This window comes from Oryctolagus cuniculus, chromosome 16, assembly GCF_964237555.1.
Source record: "Oryctolagus cuniculus chromosome 16, mOryCun1.1, whole genome shotgun sequence".
In the NCBI taxonomy this organism is placed as follows: Eukaryota; Metazoa; Chordata; class Mammalia; order Lagomorpha; family Leporidae; genus Oryctolagus; species Oryctolagus cuniculus.
The window spans coordinates 8,352,263-8,369,515 of NC_091447.1; positions in this window are offsets into that span (position 1 = coordinate 8,352,263).

Below are 17,253 nucleotides of genomic sequence, written 5' to 3' on the forward strand. Positions count from 1 at the left end.
GTGTGGAGCCATCAGCAGGCCCCTGGCTCCCACGCCTCTGCTCAGTCCCTCTCCCTTCTCTTTCTTTGTCCCTCTCTCTGTGCTGCGGTTTAGTCTCTTATTCCTCTCCCTGCTCCCCCCTCCCCGTTTCTGGATCCATCTAGCCTTCCTTTCTTCTGTACCTCTCATTTAACAAATATTTATTGGACTTTTATATTGAGCTCTGGGCTACATTCTGGGTATTTAATAGAAAGTAAGTCAGAGTATTGCTCTCATATGTACATATTGTGACGTGTAAGATGGGCTAGGTTAGGTGAGGGAGTTAGGTGAGGTCATTGTTGGAATGAGAAAAGGGGGAGTCCCTTAAAGAGTACAAAATGCATGCTTCTCCCCAAAAGCTACCTTTAGCAAGATAAAAGTGCTGATCCACCTGTCTGAGTTTCTAGTTTAACCTTGAGACTAGAAAGAAGCCTACGCTGTGGTGTAGTGTGGTGCCGGCATTCCATATGGGCACCAGTTGGAGACCTGGCTGCTCCTCTTCCGATCCAGCTCTCTGCTACGGCCTGGGAAAGCGGTTGAAGATGGCCCAAGTCCTTGGGCCCCTGCACAGAGACCTGGAAGAAGCTCCTGGCTCCTAGCTTTGGATCCACCCATTTCTGGCCTTTGTGGCCATCTGGAGAATGAACCAGTGCATGGAAGACCTCTCTCTTTGTTTCTCCCTCTCTCTCTCTGTACCTCTGCCTCTCAAGTAAGTAAATCTTAAAAAAAGAAAAAGAAAAGAAAGAAGGAGGGAGGGAGGCAGGGAGGGAGGGAAGGAAGGAAGGAAGGAAGGCAGGAAGGAAGGAAGGAAGGAAGGAAGGAAGGAAGGAAGGAAGGAAGAGAAAAGAAGGAAGGAAGGAAGGAAGGAAGGAAGGAAGGAAGGAAGGAAGGAAGGAAGGAAGGAAGGAAGGAAGGAACCTATCCCACCCTCTGATGGCTCTTTTGTTTTATCAGAGCAGGCTGGACAGAATCAGAATTCCTGGGTTTTGTCCCTGCCCATTGGTTGATGGATAGATAGTTCCTGAATTGTGCTGAAAAGACTCCAACCAGTTTCTCAGGAGGTTTCTGACCGAAATGAACCTGGCTTTGCTCACTGCCTTGTCCCCGAGCAAATCTACCTGAGATGAGAACCAAGGTTGCCTCCCCTTTTCTATGTTTTCCCCGTAACAATATCATGTCTGTATACCCCTTTCTTCCGATCTTTTGGACTTTTCTTTGTTTTTCTTTCTACTTCTTCGACCTCTGTGAACTGTGTGTGTTATAGAACACCCCCAAAACTGGTTGGAGGAATTGCCAAGCAACTCCCAAACTGAGTCCCTCTGCCTTGTGCACAAGCCAAACCCTGACATCAGGCTGGTGGGAGACAGGAATTTATCTACAATGTACAGAGCAAGGAGCAAATCTTACAGTTTCAACTGTAAGTGGAGGTTGAGGGCCAGCGCCATGGCTTACTTGGTTAATCCTCTGCCTGCAGCACCAGCATCCCATATGGGTGCCAGGTTCTGGTCCTGATTGCTCCTCTTCTAGTCCCACTCTCTGCTGTGGCCCAGGAGGGCAGTGGAGGATGGCCCAAGTGCTTGGGTCCTGCACCCGCGTGGGAGACCAGGAAGAAGCACCTGGCTCTTGGCTTCGGATCGGTGCGGCGCCGACTATAGTGGCCATTTGGGGGGTGAACCAACGGAAGGAAGACCTTTCTCTCTGTTTCTCTCACTGTCTAACTCTGTCAAATAAATAAAAAAAAAAAAAAAAAAGAAAGAAAGAAAGTGGGGGTTGAGGACTGGGCAGTGGGAACAATGGCTTAAGTCTCCACTTGGGATGCCCTCTTCCCACTTGGTTTAAGTCCCGGCTCCTCTGCTTCCTGCTAGTGTACACCTTGGGAGTCTGCAGGTGACGGCTCATGTACTAAAGTGTCTGCATTCCCCTTGGGAAAACTGGACAGAGTCCCTCTGATTGGGCACTGATAGGGGCCGCCATATTTCCCCAGAAATGGTGAGAGCGGGCTCTGGTCTACCTGGAGTCTGTGGATAGTTTGGGCATTACTCTGATCAATGCCTCTGAGTTCCTGCAAGGCTCTCAGAAGACAGACTGGTGTGAGGCGTTAACCTCAGGAGCCACTGATTCTGTGTGATTCAGGGTCTTGGTTCTGGCTTTACCCTTCTGCTGGTCCCTTCCTGTAGTGAGTTTTCTGCAAGTTGAGGGGGAGATACTGGGGCTTGAAAAAATCTGCACTGGAGACATTAGGCTAGGAGCTCAGCTTCATTCAGGGTGTGAAATTAAATTTTTTAAAAATATCACTTCTATGTGTGAGAGTACTTCAGAAAGTTCACAGATAGAATGAAGAGTGTTTATGTTGGTGCCAAAATTTTAAAATTACATACTTTTTTTTAATCACACATATTTTCCATGAACTTTTTTAAAGACCTTGTGCATAAATTTCAATTATTTTTTTTTTTGCAGGAAGATCAACTTATCTTTTAACAGTTTTCCATTTTAGGTTTTTTTTTAAAAAGGTTTTAATTTATTGTTTATTTGAAAGACAGAGTGACAGAGAGAGAGGAGGAAGGAAGGAGAGGGGAAGAGAGAGAGAGGGAGAGAGAGAGAGAGAGAGGTCTTCCATCTGATGATTCACTTCTCAAATGCCCATAAACACCAGGGCTGGACGAGAACTCCAAACAGGTCTTCCACGTGAGTGGCAGGGTCCAAAATGCTTCAGCCGCTAATATGGGATGTGGGTCAAATGGCAGCTTAACCCGCTGTGCCACAACACCTGCCCCACACTTGTTTTTTAATTCCATTTTTCTACTTCCTTTGAGAAGTACCCTCCTGTTGAATTTAACCCCCCACTCCCCAGCCCTGCTCCAATGTTTTAGTGTTTTTTTCCTTCAAAAAAATCAAAGTACGAAAATAAAGAAGTTAACTAAGCAGGGTCTGAGAAATTGCTCAGTATTCAAGCACACCAATTGTTCTCCGCAAAACATTAAGATTATTCATAGCCAGTGGACTAAATAGAGATTATGCTTAGTCTCAAGTAACTGGGTCAACATTTGCTACCAAAGGAATCTCAGCACCAAACTCAACATTTTTACAGTTTTCTCAGTTTTCTTTTTTAAATTTTTTTAAAGATTTATGTATTTATTTATTTGAAATTCAGAGTTACACAGAGAGAAGGAGAGGCAGAGAGAGAGAGAGAGAGAGAGAGAGAGAGGTCTTCCATCTGCTGGTTCACTTCTCAAATGGCTGCAATGGCCAGAGCTGTGCCCATCCAAAGTCAGGAGCCAGGAGCTTCTTCCAGGTCTCCCACATGGGCACAGATGCCCAAGGACTTGGGCCATCCTCCACTGCTTTCCCATGCCATAGCAGAGAGCTGGATTGGAAGTGGAGCAGCCAGGACTCAAACCAGCACCCATAAGGAATGCAGGCACTGCAGGTGGTGGCTTTACCTACTATGCCACACTGTCGGCCGCTGAACTTTTTGTTTTAAAATAAGGATAACGAATTTCTGACTTGCCCAGCACATGCAGGGCACGTGGGAGGCACTCCTGGACCTGTTTGTTGAATGTAATTCAACTTTATCGCCCTAGGCTCCTACAGTCAAATAAAGACATGTACATGTAACCACTAGCCTTTTGGCTAAGATAAAGTGCAAAATAAGGTCTCGTGTAAAGACAAGTACAAATGAAGGGTCTTAATTCTCCCTGTGGAAAAGCCAGGCCTACATCGGTGCCTTTCACCAAGACCCCTCCGAAGGGAGAGCTTCAGGGGCGATGGCACCCGAAGCACTGACTTCTGGGGACCTGCCTCCATGTTGCAAATGCCCTCCTGTTAAAAAGGCAGCAATTTGGGCCGGCGCCGCTGCTCACTAGGCTAATCCCCCACCTAGTGGTGCCGCCACACCGGGTTCTAGTCCCGGTCAGGGCACCGGATTCTGTCCTGGTTGCCCTCTTCCAGGCCAGCTCTCTGCTGTGGCCTGGGAAGGCAGTGGAGGATGGCCAAAGTGCTTGGGCCCTGCACCCCATGGGAGACCAGGAGAAGCACCTGGCTTCTGGCTTCGGATCAGCACGCCAGCTGTGGCGGCCATTGGAGGGTGAACCAACGGCAAACGGAAGACCTTCTCTCTGTCTCTCTCTCTCACTGTCCACTCTGCCTGTCAAGAAAAAAAAAAAAAAAGGGCAGCAATTTGTTTTTTCCTCTGGATAAAGCCAATTAGCTCACTTAGCTTATCACTCCAATTACAATGAAGTCAGCATGAGTGATGTGTGGTGACAAATGGTGCCATCAGTCCTTTGAGAACTAGTTATTGTCTATCTTGAAAACATGCCTGGGGGCTGGCACTGTGGTGCAGCAGGTTAAACCCCTGACCTGCAGCACCAGCATCCCATATGGGTGCCAGTTCAAATCCCGGCTGTTCCACTTTCGATCCAGCTCCCTGCTGATGTGCTTGGGAAGGAAGCAGAGGATGGCCCAAGTCCTTGGGCGTCTGCGCCCATGTGGGAGACCCTGGGGATCCTCCTGGCTTCAGATCAGCTCAGCTCCAGCCGTTGCGGCCATCAGGGGAGTGAACCAGTGAATGGAAGACCTCTCTCTCTCTGTCTCTACTTTTCCCTGTAACTCTGTCTTTCTAGATCTCCCCGGGGTAAGATTTCCTTCTGCTTTTGCTGTCTCGTAGCAGACAGTCTGTAATGCACACTGCATTCAGACTTGATGCTCATTCAGGGATGAAATGGTTTTCTTTCTCCACCACCATTCTGGAGAAGACTTCAGTCTGGAGGAGATTTTTGTTTATTTCTCCAATAATTTGCATCATGATTTAGAAATACATTTGAAAGATAATGCTCAGCTAGTTTTAATTCCTTCATAGTATATATTTTTTTGCTAATAATCATTCTCATTTGATGTTAAATTCTCTCGCATTTATTTGTAAATGATGCCATACTAATATTTATATGGGGCTTTTATATTCCACGGATTAAAAGTAATGTATTGGGGCCAGTGCTGTGATGCAGAATGCGGGAATCCCAAGAGCACTAGTTCGAGTCCCAGCTGCTCCACTTCTAATCCAGCTCCCTGCTAATGCACCTGGGAAAGAAGCAGAAGTTGGCCCAAGTATTTAGGCCCTGCCAGCCATGTGGGAGACCCGAATGCAGCTCCTTGCTCCTGGCTTCAACCTAGCCCAACCCTAGCCTTTGCAGCCTTTGGGGAGCAAACCAGCAGATGGAAGATCACTCCCTCTTCTGTAACTCTGCCTTTCAAATAAATAAATAAATCTTTTTTTAAAAAGTAATACCTGTAACTCTTGGATATTGTTGCATGCAACAGAGACTGCTGGTGACAGGCAGTATCTTAGAAACTTGAAAAGACTTTTTTTAAAAAATATGTATTTTATTTATTTGAAAGGCACAGTTACAGAGAGGGGGGAGAGCAGAGAGAGACCTTCCATCTGCTGGTTCACTTCCTAAATGGCTGCAAAGGCCAGAGCTGAGATGACCCAAAGCCAGACTTCTTCCAGGTCTCCCGTGCAAGTGCAGGGGCCCAAGGACTTGGGCCATCTTCTACTGCTTTCCAAGGCCACAGCAGAGAGCTGGATCAGATGTAGAGCATCTAGGACTCGAATTAGCGCCCATATGGGATGCTGTCACTGCAGGCGGCAGCTTTACCTGCTATGCCACAGCATAAGCCCTGGAAAATATTCTAAAGTCAATATCAATAGCTAAGAAGAAAAGAGAAAGTATCAGAGCCGAACGAGATTCAGATAGGATTTTTTTAGTTGCACTCACTACAGTGTTCCAGTAGAGTCATCAGTTTTATCTCATTAAAGATCACAAACACATATGCTATGATTTAAACTTAGTTAATCCAGACCTTGAACAATTTCATTGGTCATCTCCTGGTGTAGACTTGAACTTAGGGTAAATGGCATCACCATCCAGGTATTTTTGGAATTTATGTCTTTCCTCTCTTTAAAACTATCTTTGGCTGCACATGAGAGAATTCATGACTCATCACCCATGGAGACATGTTGAGTCACCTGCCCACCTAGAGAAAGGACAGGGCTCTGGGGCTGGCTAAATCTGGATGCCATTTCTCATTCAGTCCCTTGGCTGCAACGTCCTTGTGTTTCACTCTTCCCAGGCTGGTTTCCCTGATGGTGACACATTCCCTGCTTTCCATCTGCCTGCCATAAGAAGAATCTTTTTCTGTAATACTCTAACACCCTTGGGGCTCCCTGGAGCAGACCGCAAGTTGACAAGACTCCCTCTGAATCAACGCATCTGGCCAAAGGTAAGCCACTAAGTCATGTAAGACCCATTCTTGGAACTGGATGGGATTCGTGTTCTCTGTTATTCATACTGCCATACAAAGTGATGTGTGTTTTATGCAAGGGGGAAGGTGATGGGAAGGGAGTATGTACTGGGAAGGCAGGCACCCAACCCATCATGTGCCGTAGGGACTAGCACATGTCCACTACATAAAGCCATGTAACACGTGATCTACCACAGAATGCGATGGTCAGTTTTATAAGATGGACAAACATGAGAGTGCCTGCTAGTATTATCACCATCATCATCACACCAGAGATGATTCCATGGCATGGGACCTGCCTCTGGTAGAGATAAACAGTGCTCTCTGTACAAGGGGACTTCAAAAAGTCCGTGGAGGGACTGGCACTGTGGCGTAGCAGGTAAAGCTGCCACCTACAGTGCCAGCATCCCATATGGGCACTGGTTTGAGTCCTGGCTGCTCCACTTCCAATCCAGCTCTCTGCTATGGCCTGGGAAAGCAGTGGAAGATGGCCCAAGTCCTTGGGCCCCTGCACCCTTGTGGGAGACCCAGAGGAGGAAGCTCCTGGCTCCTGGCTTTGGATAGGCACAGCTCCGGTTGTTGTGGCCAACTGGGGAGTGACCCAGCAGATGAACGACCTCTCTCTCTCTCTCTCTCTCTCTCCCTCCCCCTCTCCCTCTCCTTCTCTCTCTGTGTAACCCTGAATTTCAAATAAATAAATAAATCTTTAAAAAAAAGTCCATGGAAAAAGGAACTAAAAGATAACTTTATTTTGGTGCAACACGTATTTGAAACCCATGCCTTTTTAATTTTTTTTTTTTTTTTTTTTTTTTTTACAATTTGCACTTCCCATGGACTTTTTCAAAACTCTTTCTCATTTGGTTCTCAGGAAAGCTTAGTGTCTTCCAGCAGTTACTTTAGAAAAGGAGCTGTCTTTAAGAGCAGGTGCAAGTTTTCCTTGCTCCTTCTTCCTGTGATGTGTCACATGCTACTGCTGCAAGCAGCTCCCAGGGGTTTGCTGTGACTCATTCCTATCTCAAGCTCTTAATTGCTTCCGAATCACCTGATGTTTTACAAAGATGTTTTTCAGGTTTTTCAGTTATGCTCAAAAAGGAGACAACAGCCAACAATCCTGAACTGGTTTAAACCCTACTGTAAAGGCAACTCCTGTGCAGATGTGTCCAAAATTGTTCCGGGTCACCTTTGGCTTCATTTTAATGCTCAGATCCCTCCCCCTGGAGGAGCCTAAACCTCTTGCCTCATGTTCATGATACAGCACATTTCTGAGCCGGAACTGCATGAGCTGTGCGCCCCCCCCCCCCCATGCAATTTCTTTCTTTCTTCTTTTTAAAGATTTTATTTATTAATTTGAGAGGTAGAGTTACAGACAGTGAGAGGGAGAGACAGAGAGAAAGGTCTTCCATCTGCTGGTTCACTCCCCAAACGGCCACAACAGCTGGAGCTGTACTGACCTGAAGCCAGGAGCCAGGTGCTTCTTCCTGGTCTCCCATATGGATGAAGGGGCCCAAGGACTTGGGCCATCTTCTACTGCTTTCTCAAGCCGTAGCAGAGAGCTGGATGGGAAGAGGAGCAGCTGTGACTAGCACCGGCACTGATATGGGATGCCGGTGTCGCTGGCGGAGGATTAACCTACTACGCCACAGTGCTGGCCGACTCCCATGCAATTTCAGGAATGTCCCCTCTTGCATATTCATCTCCCCCTTAAAATCAAACATACTCATGGCTTTGAAAATCATTCCCTGTGGTCTCCTTATTTACTGAAAATAAATTACATGTTGTGTGGCTGTGGCTTTGGGCAGAGGTTTTGACCCATCCCGGTTCAGTGATGGTATTTTGACCTTGGAAATTTCATACTGCAAGGTGCACAGCACTAGATCGGGGACTCTCCATCATCTAAACCAGGTGAAGCTTCTGCCATCCCTGCTGGGCGGGACATGAGCTGCTGTGCTTAACCCAGGACATTTCAAGGTTCCTATTACCATGTTATAAATGATAATCTATCCCAATTAGATTATCATTTCAGGTTTTTATACCTGGGATTGTTTGGGCACTGTTATCAGCTTTAAGGACTTTTAATATTTATACTGTAATAGTCATCTTAACTGGGAATAGCTGCTGGCTTATTGAAACATTTTCTCTATATTATCCAATCTCAGTCTCTTTTTTAAGGTAAATGAATATATAAATGATAAATGAACATATAAAACATGGCTTTGCTTACCAAGTGCCACCATTGACCCTATAGGTTAACTCAAGCACACAGTATTTTTCTTTAAAAAAGATTTGTTTATTTATTTGAAAGGCAGAGTTATAGAGAGGCAAGGGCAAAGAGAAAGAGGTCTTCCATCCACTGGTTCACTCCCTAGATGGCCACAAGGACATGAGCTGGGCCAATCTGAAACCAGGAGCCAGGAGCTTCTTCCAGGTCTCCTACATGAGTGCAGGGGCCCAAGGTCTTGGGCCGTCTTCTACTGCTTTCCCAGGCCACCACAGGGAGCTGGATTGGAAGAGGAGCAGCCAGGTCTTGATCCAGCACCCATACAGGATGCTGGCACTGCAGATAGCAGTTTTACCCACTATGCCACAGCACCGGTCCTGCACACATTACTTTTATGAGTCAAACTGTTAAGCTTGAAAGTCTGAGTGTCATGATTAAGTGTTACAGTAACTTTTATAAAAGAGCCCACTTAAAAGCCCACCTAAGGATGTACAGTTTGGCACACGCTCACTTGGACTTACCTCTAATGATAGAGCTAGAAACATGCCATGGGATTCTAAGTCCCATTAAGGTAGCATGTACCAATGCCATCTTACTAGTTAAAGTGATCAGTTTCAGTTCACAATTGATCATAATGATAGGATTAAGTGTCAAAGAGATCACATAAACAAGACCAGTGTCTGCTAATAATAACTGATAGAATTAAAAAGGAGAGAACGATCCAACATGGGAAGCTGGATACACAGCAGACTCATAGAATGGCAGATGCCCTAAACAGCACTCTGGGCTCAGAATCAGCCCTTAAGGCATTCAGATCCGGCTAAAAATCCCATGAGAGTTTCTCAGGCATGGAAAGCCAAGACACTGTGGCAAAAAATGACCTAAATGAAAGATCTCTGTGAGTGAGATCCAATGGAAAGAACGGGCCATCAAAGAAGGAGGTGCCTTTCTCTGAAGGGAGGAGAGAACTTCCACTTTGATTATGGCCTTGTCTAAATAATGTCAGAGTTTGTGGACTCAAGAGGCTTCCATAGCCTTGGCAGCTCATGACAAGAGCCTCGGGTGATTACTGACGACATAATTGAATTGAATTGTTAAATCAACAACGGGAGTCACTGTGCACTGTGCACTTACTCCCCATGTAGGATCTCTGTCCTTAATATGTTGTACTATAAGAATTAATGGTATGTCTTCAAACAGTACTTTATACTTTGTGTGTCTGTGTGGGTGCAGTCTGTTGAAATCTTTACTTAGTATATACTAAGTTGATCTTCTGAATATAAAGATAATTAAAAATGAATCTCAATGAAGAATGGGATGGGAGAGGGAGTAGGAGATGGGATGGTTGCGGGTGGGTGGGAGGTTATGGGGGCAAAAACTGCTATAATCCAAAAGTTGTACTTTCAAAATTTATATTTATTAAATAAAAGTTTTTTTAAAAAAGAAAAACAAAACCAGACAAAAAAAGCCCACCTAAGAAAACAAGTGAGCTACACTGAAACTTGCTTCCACACTGAGATAATAGTGTGAGATTTATCACATCACAGCACCAGTGGGACTGCCCACAGCTGCCCACAGGATAATCCTGGCCCCTGAGTCCCACCAGAGCAAAGCCGGCACTCACCATAAATATGGCATGACCCGAGGCCGCAGGCACACAAAAGCACCTGATGTCCCTCCAAGTGGAATGTTCCTAGGGCTCAGGGTTTCTTTCAGCCTTTCTTTGGGAAGTATGGGGCTCAAGCAAGTGCTGAATGTAGCGTTTTATGCCCAAGTGTAGGATAGGGGCCTGGAATGAGGAAGAAACATCCCTACTACATGATGGATAATAATTCCCTTCTTCAGAATTCTCAGCGTCAATGGAGTTAGTAACTACAGAGATCATAAGAGACCCTAGGAGTGTAACCAGACAAGCACAGGGATGTATGTGCATGAGTTTCACGATCTATTCAGGTGATGGTGGGAAGTTGGGGTTAGGAGCCTCGTGACAAGCATTTGTCAACGGCTGTATTTTTTTTTTTTTTTTTTTTTTGACAGGCAGAGTGGACAGGCAGAGAGAGAGAGAGACAGAGAGAGAGAAAGGTCTTCCTTTGCCGTTGGTTCACCCTCCAATGGCCGCCGTGGCCGGTGCACCATGCTGATCCGAAGCCAGGAGCCAGGTGCTTCTCCTGGTCTCCCATGGGGTGCAGGGCCCAAGCACTTGGGCCAACCTCCACTGCACTCCCGGGCCACAGCAGAGAGCTGGCCTGGAAGAGGGGCAACTGGGACAGAATCCGGCGCCCCGACCTGGACTAGAACCCGGTGTGCCGGCGCCGCAAGGCGGAGGATTAGCCTATTGAGCCGCAGCGCTGGCCAATGGCTGTATTTTATTCATTCATTCATTCTACTCATTCCTTAGGTGAGTAGCATTTGCTGGGGGCTAGGAGAAAGCAGAATGTTTCACCATGCAAATATGCTTCAAGCCCTCAGGAAATGTATTATGTATTAGTTAAGGGCTAGAGGGGTAAGTGAAAAGGCCAGGGCAAAAAGGCGTGATGGAGATCAGGATGGGTTGCTAGAAAGTGTGCTGGGAGTAGCTTAGGTGGGTAATGCCACCGGTTAGGGGTGCTCCCCAGTGACTCCCGCTGTTCAGTCCTCTGGCCACTTTAAGTACAGGGTTTGGGCCCACATGTGTGTCCTCTGGACTCTCTCACCTTGTAGTGGGGAAGATCCTGATTGCACTCCTGGGTCTCCCTTGGAAGATAGCTGCTGTGTGAGGAATAAATGGGTGTGTTGCCATAGTGATGAATCTGGGCTGTCAACACATCTATTACAGCATAGTCTACAAGATGCGACTCACTCAGTGCCTAACAGACCTGAGCGGCAGCAGGATCCAGGCTGAAAACAGTGCTAGGGGCTTAAAGAGTTCGGTATGATTGGCTCAGAGAGCATTCGAAGGCCAGCAGGAAGGTTGAAGGATAGATATAGTCGAGGCTTTGAAAAGCTGGCACCATGGCACAGCAGGTTAATCTTCTGCCTGCGGTGCCGGCATCCCATATGGGTGCCAGTTCGAGTCCCGGCTGCTCCTCTTCCAATCCAGCTCTCTGCTGTGACCTGGGAAAGCGGTGGAAGATGACCCAAGTGCTTGGGCCCCTGCACCCTGCATGGGAGACTGGGAGGATGCACCTGGCTCCTGGCCTCAGATCAGCACAGCTCCACCGGTTGTGGCCATCTGGGGAGTGAACCAATGGAAGGAAGAGGGGAGAGTGAGGTCACTAGCACAGCCTTGGGAGGGAGCCCACAATGCACCTGCACAGGTCATCATTTTTCTAAATTTGCAAACATGAAATAGTTCAGGCTGCTGATCCCTCTACTGCAACTTCTCTGTCACATCTCTCCAATCAGGTGACTTTGCAGAAGCTGTCCATAGGCTTGGGGTGTGTTGAGTTGGGGGTGTCGTTTGGGTTTGGTGGCATATAGTTATGTAAGCTGTCACACGTTCATACAGTCAAGTTGTTGCTGCTCCTCAGGGTGAATGGCTTCCAGGAAGACCCGTCCTCCCACTGTGTCCATTCAGCTCACGAAACACAAAGGCCCAGTCACAGATCACATAGAAACTTGTGGGGCCGGCGCTGTGGCATAGCGGGTAAAGCCACCACCAGCAGTGCTGGCATCCCATACAGGCGCTGGTTTGAAACCTGGCTGCTCCACTTCCAATCCAGCTCCCTGCTGTGGCCTGGGAAAGCAGTAGGAGATGGCCCAAGTGCTTGGGCCCCTGCGCCCACATAGGAGATCTGGGAGAAGCTCCTGGCTTCGGATCAGCTGAGATCTGGCCGTTGTGGCCAATTGGGGAGTGAACCAGTGGGTGGAAGACCTCTCTCTCTCTCTCTCTCTCTCTGTCTGTCTCTCCTTCTCTTTCTGTGTAACTCTCACATTCAAGTAAATAAATATATTTTTGAAAAAAAAAAAAAACAGCCTCTGCATTTGGGTGTGGCTTGTTAGAAGGCAGTAGAGAACTGGAGTAGAATCATTGTGTTATAATATAGACAGTTTCAGACTAAATCTTTGCTGCCAGTACCATCAAGAGGCTGGGTTTTGGGGCTGGTGCTGTGGCACAGTAGGTTAATCTTCTGCCTGTGGCGCTGGCATCCCATATGGGTGCTGGTTCTAGTCCTGGCTTCTCCTCTTCTGATCCAGCTCTCTGCTATGGCCTGGGAAAGCAGTAGAAGATGGCCCAGGAGCTTGGGCCCCTGCACCTGCGTGGGAGACCTAGAAGAAGCTCCTGGTTCCTGGCATCAGATCAGCACAGCTCTGGCCATTGTGGTCATCTGGGGAGTGAACCAGCAGATGGAAGACCTCTCTCTGTCTCTACCTCTCATTGCCTGTAACTCTACCTCTCAAATAAATAAATAAAATCTTTTTTTTTTTTAAAGAGGGTGGGTTTCTTTCCTTTCCCCTTGAACTTGGGCTAGCCTGTGACTGCTCACCCAATACGGTACAGCAGAAGTGATATGCCAGTGCCGAGGCCTGGCTTTTTAAAAAATTATCTGTTTATTTCATCTACTTAAAAGGCAGAGCATACAAGAGAGCTAGAGATAGGGAAATGGATATATATCTATATCCTATATCTGTATATAGAGAGATCTTCCATCTGCGGGTTCACTTCCCAAATGCTTGCAATAGCCAGGGATAAGCCAGGCTGAAGCCAGGAGCCCAGAACTCCCTCCAGGTCTCCCATGTGAGTGGCAGCGACCCAAGCATTTGGGCCTTCACCTGCTGCCTCCCAAAATGCGTTAGCAGGGAGAAAAATTGGAAGTGGAGCAGCCAGCACTCTGATGTTGAATGTGAGTATGGTAAACAGTGGCTCCACCCATCACACCACGACGCTTGTCCGTGGGACCTGGCTCAAAGAGATTGGCAGGTTCTATACTCTATCTGGGAGCAACGTCCACTGTGAAGGAAGTTCAGCCAGCTTGTTAAAGGAGTCAAGGAGTCTGCTCCAAGTGCATCCCAGCATGGAGGGCTGGGCCCCCTAGATCAGCTTGGCCATCCCCTGATGCCTCTGCGTGACCCCACTGACTCCATAAGGAGCAGAAGAATCATTGAGCTATGTGCTGCTCAAGTCCTTGACCCATGACATTGTGACATATAATAACATGGTTATTGGTGTTAATTTTTTAAAGATTTATTTATTTGAAAGTCAGATTTACACACACATACATACACACACGCACACAGAGAGAGAGAGAGAGAGAGATCATCCTTCTGCTGGTTCACTCCCCAGATGGCCACAACGACCAGGGTTGGGCCAGCCCAAATCCAGGAGCCAGGAGCTTCTTCTGGGTCTCCCCTGTGGGTGGCAGTGGCCCAAACACTTGAGCCAACTTCCTCTGCTTTTCCCAGGTGCATTTGCAGGGAGCTGGATCGGAAGTGGTGTAGCTGGGACAGAAATCGGTACCTATATGGGATGCTGGCATTGCAGGCAGCGGCTTTACCTGCTATGTGACGATGCCAGCCCACATGGTTATTGTTTAAAGCTACTAAATTTTGGAGTAGTGTGTTATGAAAAAGTAGAAAAGGATCATGGAGACAAGAGATTTTTGCATATTCATGTAGAATTACCAATAATGATTATAATGGTAAAGCAGAAAGAAATTAAATTATTTTTAATAAAATCAATTTCAATCAGGGAAGACTGAGTTTCCTTTCTGCTTTTTCTGTGGAAAATGCTATACAACTATTTTCATATGAAGAAGCTAAAGAGTAAGTAGCCAGAAAAAGTAGTAAAAATGTATTACAGGGGTCAGCGTTTCGGCCTCACAGGTTAAGCTACCATTTATGATACTGGCATCCCATATTGGAGTGGTGATTTGAATCCTGGCTACTCTGCTTCCAATCCAGCTCTCTGCTAATGCATCTGGGAAAGCAGTGGAAGATGGCCTAAGTGCCCAGCCCCTGCCACCTACATGGGAAACCTAGATGGAGTTCCTGGCTCCATGTTTAATCCTGGTCCAGGACTGCCTTTTGCAGTCATTTGGGGAGTGAACTGGCAGATGGGAAATCTCCCTCTCTTTCTCTGACACGCTGCCTTTCAACTAAATGAATAAAATAAACCTTTAAAAACATATTGTATCTACATATCATAAGGTTGTTAGTTATAATAGATTAAAAGAGAGTCAATTACACTGTGGCAAAAAATGACCTAATGGAAGATCTCTGTGAGTGAGATACCAGTGGAAAGAACGGGCCATCAAAGAAGGAGGTGCCTTTCCCTGAAGGGAGGAGAGAACTTCCACTTTGGTTATGGCCTTGTCTACATAAGATCAGAGCTGGCTAACTCAAGAGGCTTCCATAGTCTTGGCAGCTCATGATGAGAGCCTCGGGTGATTACTGATGACATAAATAAGAGTGTCAATTGTTAAATCAACAACAGGAGTCACTGTGCACTGTCCTTAATGTGTTGTACTATTTGAATTAACGGTGAAACTAGTCTTCAAACAGTACTTTATACTTTGTGTGTCTGTGTGGGTGCAAACTTGATATCTTTACTTAGTATAGAGTTGATCTTCTGTATATAAAGATAAGTAAAAATGAATCTCAATGAAGAATGGGATGGGAGAGGGAGTAGGAGATGGGATGGTTTGCAGGTGGGAGGGTGGTTATGGAGGGAAGAACCGCTATAATTCAAAAGTTGTACTTTCAAAATTTATATTTATTAAATAAAAGCTTTCTAAAAAAAAGAGTCAATTAGTAAAAAACAGAATTTCATGAAAGATTTGCAGTAGTTAATCTTTGTTTTAAAAATGTGTAATTTGTCATGTCTTCCTCTTCAGTTTAGGAGAAATATTCAGTTTCGTGCTTAATTTTCTTTCCTGTACTTTGGTGTTGTTTTCTTTGGTGACGCTCTGCAACTTTTCAGAATACTTTGATCTGGCCGGCACCGTGGCTCACTAGGCTAATCCTCCGCCTGTGGCGCCGGCATAATGGGTTCTAGTCCCGGTTGGGTGCCAGATTCTGTCCCGGTTGCCCCTCTTCCAGGCCAGCTCTCTGCTGTGGTCAGGGAGTGCAGTGGAGGAGGCCAAGTGCTTGGGCCCTGCACCCCATGGGAGACCAGGAGAAGCACCTGGCTCCTGCCTTCGGATCTGCGTGGTGCGCTGGCTGCAGCGGCCATTGGAGGGTGAACCAACGGCAAAGGAAGACATTTCTCTCTGTCTCTCTCTCTCACTGTCCACTCTGCCTGACAAAAAAATAAACAAAAGAGAAACCAGAGGAAAAAAAAGAATACTTTGATCAAGGAGAAGGTTCTATGAACTTCCAAAGAGAAGAAAAAACACAAAGCATCATATGCACAGGATCCCATATCAGAATGGCTTTGGAATTTTCAACACCACTGGCAGATAAAACCTAACTTTCAGTGTGAAAATACTTCCAGCCTAGGATTCAATACATGGTGAAACCCTGAATCAAATGAGAGAAGAAGAGGAATACTTTCAGGCCAGTGAGTGTATAAGGTCTTAAAGATTTCACCATGTGTCTTATTTTAGGAAAGTGCTAAACAATGTGTTCCAGCCTATCTGAACGGAAGCAAACAGGATGTGACTTAACTCTGACACACTTGCTTTTCCAAAAGCTGTGTGTTTGCTCCAGAGGCCACATAGTGGACTTTGCCAGAATTACCATGACTGGCACTTTGGGGCAGTAACAGCCAATGTCCAAAGCCCACGGGAGAGAAATTATAAAGGTCACCTTATCGGCTGCATTTCTGAATAAACAGCATTACAAAGAAAAATTGTATAAGAAATGAAATTTGAAAAAAATATACACAGGTGGTTTTATGATTTTTTTTTCCTTTTGAGCACTGTTTATGTAATCTAAAATTCAGATTGTTAGTACAATGTCTGTCAGTATTTATCTTCCCCTGTCTCTACTCCTTTATAGCTTAATCACAAAGCGACCATCTAGTTACATTATCAACACAGGGACCCTCTCTGGTCCTTTCTCAATCACTATTTCCATGCCCCTCCTCCTAAAAATGTCTGAGAATCTTGACTTTTATTGTTACCAGTCCCTCACTTTTATAGATGTCAGTGTTGTCTTCTTTTTTTTATTTTTTAAAAGATTTATTTATTTGAAAGTCAGAGTTACATACAGAGAGAAAGAGAAGCATAGAGAGAGAGAGAGGTCTTCCATCCACTGGTGCACTCCCCAGATGGCCGCAACAGTCAAAGCTGCACCAATCCGGAGCCAGGAGCCAGGAGCTTCCTCCAGGGCTCTCATGCAGGGGCCCAAGGACTTGGGCCATCTTCCACTGCTTTCCCAGGACACAGCAGAAAGCTGGATCAGAAGTGGAGCAGCCAGGTCTTGAACCGACACCCATGTGGGATGCCAGCGCTTCAGGCCAGGGCGTTAACCTACTGTGCCACAGCACTGGCCCCATCTTTAACACCTGCAACAGCCGGGGCTAGGCCAGGTTGAAGCCAGCAGCCAGGGGCTCAACCTGGGTATCCCATATGGGTAGCAGGGACCCAAGTACTTGAACCATCACCTGCTGCTCCCTCCCCTGGCCCCTGGCCCAGGATGAGCGCTAACAGGAAGCTGGAATCAGAAGAAGAGCCAGGCACTCTGTAGGAGTCACACTTTGCAGGTCTCATCTTAACAGCTGCATCAAACGCCTGCCCTGATATTGTTTCACTCTTTAACATGCGTTGTCATATATTGCCATTAAAATTTAAATATTT